Source organism: Prunus mume, linkage group LG2 (assembly GCF_029339155.1).
Source record: "Prunus mume cultivar Tortuosa linkage group LG2, ASM2933915v1, whole genome shotgun sequence".
In the NCBI taxonomy this organism is placed as follows: domain Eukaryota; kingdom Viridiplantae; phylum Streptophyta; class Magnoliopsida; order Rosales; family Rosaceae; genus Prunus; species Prunus mume.
Genome location: NC_142699.1, coordinates 39,300,721 through 39,304,573, shown reverse-complemented (window position 1 = coordinate 39,304,573; position 3,853 = coordinate 39,300,721).

Genomic DNA, 3,853 nt, shown 5'->3' with positions numbered 1-3,853 from the left:
TGGACATGGGTATCAGATTATGTATATGAATGTGTTGATAATAAGGTGAGTAGTATGGATATTGATGTCCATTTTGTATCTTGCTAATAGATGAGTAGTATGGATTTGGGTATCATATTAGCATCTTAATGTGTTGATTGTAGTACGAGCAATATTGATATAGGTACCAAATTCGGTATCTTTGCATTACTTTCTGTTCTCCTTTAGTATCCTGGCATGAAGACAACTATGATAACTTCAGTGTATAGTGATGTTGCCATCTATATCTCCCTAAAGGGTCATTCATAATGCCATGAATTCATCCTAACTGTTTGGATTTGCTTTTTCTACAGAGAAGCGTTGTTGACAGGAGGAAATCAAGGCCCAGCTGGTTAGAGTCCATTTATCCCCTTTCCACCGATCATTTCAGAACTCATTTATATATCAAGGTACCATACATATTAGATATTTAATGTTTGTGTGTACTTTTAGATGTTTCACACTCTAATGAAAGGTATATTTGTGCATCCACTCCATCATGCATGTGTGCATTCTCAAGAATTTCTGTATTTATGTATTACATTCTAATGACCTTTTGTGGATGATTGAGGCACAAGTGCAGTGTATATATACACTATATAGTTTATAAAAATATATTCGATTGGGTGGATGTCTATTTTAGGACTAATAGTAGTTTGGAACATGTGGTAATAACTTTTAGATTTGATGCCTAGAGAGAGTGCTTAGAGAGAGAGAGGATGAAGATGAGGAGGCTGGAGAGGAGGCTCATAAGGCATAGGATGTTGTAGAAAAATGAGAAGGGAGAGTTGGAATATATACCCCCGAGATAAACTGGGATGATTCTGCATTGGTTTGTGTGACCCTTGTTAACTTTCTTAAAAACCCTTGTAGAAAGGGGAAAATGTCAATTGAAGAGGATGATGCTGATGATGATAAGAATTCTGTTTATGATGTCGTTGTAATTGAGGTCCAAAAAATTTCTGATGAGGCCATGCATAATGCCTTTATTTCAGTTAAAGCTTGCTATAGTCTTGTTGCAGGTATACTGCAGTATATAGCTGTGTGATTGTGGGTGAAGGAATTGTTGAACTGCTTGGGGTCGTTGAGTTTTTAATTTTCTTGGTAAGGATTGTTCAGGTACAATTTGTTGAACTTATGAGGTATATATTGCGAATAGTGTAAAAACATATGCAAAACTATTATGATCACGGTGAAATGTGAATTTACTAGCCATTCTTTTGAAATTCACTGGTAAATTCACAAAAGTTGCTTGAGGCTTAATAAGAAACTTAAGAAACCAAAGAAAATATTTTGGGTTTATAAATATTAAAATAAGCATGACTGCGCTTCCCCCTGTATCTGAAAGGTGGGTGAAGTAGTGGTTTGAGTTTCTTTACCCGTTGGCCACTACGTACTTTACAAAAGAAGTGCATATCTATTGAAAACAAAGGATTCCTATTGTAATTAGAAACTTGAAATGATATTCATATTTCAAGAAAGTCAAAACAGTTCTTTCATTTTCATGAAATACAACTAACAACACTACCAACATATCTTTAATAGTTTTCACTATATGGATTATGTAAGCAGATGTTAAGTTCCTTGGCATCAGGCAAAGCGATGGGTTGTTGAAGGTGAGATTCATTTGACATGTTGGCTGCAGTCAGCCATTCATATCCATTGCACTTAGTAGCTTCTTAAAAATAACCGGAATACAACATAATACATTACATTTTTCTGTTTGGGAAGAAAATTTATTTGGAGACCAAACACTTACATATAAGGCGAAGCACTTCAAATATGGTCTGCCCAGATTCCTTTCAGATTTGGAAATGAACATGACCATCTCAACATTGCAATTAACACCTCTTTGGCTAAGTGTTGGCTGGAGAAGTTGACATTGCCCAAAATGAAATGTCTGGATTGCATGTCTTGACTATATATCCATGGAAGACTAGGGAAAGAAAATAAAATAGGTTAAATACAAAACAAAAACAAAATAAGAATACAACATAGGACCACACGTTCCCTCAAAAAGGAAACTTGTCATCGGATGACGGTGCGCGTATTCATTGACTGGTAATCCTGAAAGCGGTTCCCCATGTATCCCAGAGGTGGCTTTGGGGTTGGTTTCGGTTTCTTTATCCTTTAACCATTGAGAGTCGAGACGACAACATTGGGGATGATCAACACATCTTCACAAACATACCTACATATGCTATTAGCATTAACGTTTTGTTGTTGTTAGAAGTATTACAAGGAAATGCTAGCAACTTTCTCTTTAACCTTCTCTTTTAGACCTTCTCCCCTCTTGATGATATGTGTCATTTCTTTCTCACTTAAAACAATGACATTAATTATATTAAAAATTATTAATGATATTTTCATATCTACCTCTAATAAAGCGTTTATACAAGTTTTGGCTCTCTTTGGGTATACCTTCTAACCCCTAACCCCTCACCCAGCATCTTCCCACTCAATGGCATAGCCCCTCCTCCTGTGCCAGTAACGTCGATTACCCATGGTCCAAACTAATCTAGTTCCACCAACTCAACACAATATTTTTTAAATAAGAAAACTTGCATATTGAAGACCCCATCAAGATGATAAATGGAAAATTAAAGGATTTTATTGGGATATTTGGGGTTTTGATTTTGATTGAATTGAAGTTGTCAGATTAGGTTGCTCATGGATTGAAGGCCCGCCTTTTCTCATCTCATGGTTCATCATGCCACCAAGTCGCAAGGGTAGTTGATGATTACCTGTTGAGAGAGAAAGAGAGAGAGAGAGAGAGAGGTTGCCATTGGGTTGGGTTGGGTGGGTGGGTGGTGGATGGGATCATGGGAGGGGTTGGGTCTTTTTGTTGGGTTGTTTGTTTTCCGTTTTTGTTTTTTTTTTGCTTTTGTTTTACACATGTCATTGAAAGAAGAGGTTCAAAGAGAAGGTTGCTAGCATTCTCTTTACCGATAAACCCTACGGCCCCATTTGGTTCATAGGAAAGGAGATTTGGGGATGAGAAATCAATTGTTTTCCCATGTTTAGTAAGTCCAGGCATGGGAAATGGTTGACTAACACATGGGAAAGTAGGAAGGAAAGTGAAGCTCTCCTCTCAACTTGGGTTCTGTTTTCCCCTCCTCATGGGAAAGTTTGGGAAAACGAGCCAACATTTAATGCACATTTTTCATGACCATTTTGTCGCCATTAACAATTTAGAATTACAATGTATCATTAAATGCATTATTTTTTTTTTAATTTAATATGATATAATTGAAAAATTATACAAAGTTTATTTTCTGTTCCTACTCAAAACAAACATGGGAAAGGAAACAAAGTGAAATCTCCCAATTACTTTCCTGGCATTACCAAACATGGGAAAGGAATATTCCATTTCCCATTCTTGGGAAATGACATGGGAAATTATTTCCCCTCAAATTTGTTCCGTGAACCAAATAGAGCCTAAACCCCAACCCCTAACCCCTAAACCCTATCGTTTTAAATCAATTTTGAAGTAAAAAGAAAGAATTAATTGGATGAAATGCCAGGGTGGCGGCGTCCCCTACTGACACGTTGAAGTGGATGGGATGTTGGGCTCTCCTTGTGTTGACATGTGTCATATTTGTTATATTTTAATCATATTTTGTTGTAAAATTGTTTAAAATATTAAAATAAATGCAAAATTTTTTTAAAAAAAATTACATACGTATTTCTCAGCACCAATACTTCGTATCCCAAGTCCCAAAAGTGGTTTACAATTGTTTTAAAATTAAATTATGGGGTCATCCCTAAATGTGAATGATGCAAATGAAAACATAACTACACTTTGTAAACCCTAAGTTATTGTTTGTTTGATCAC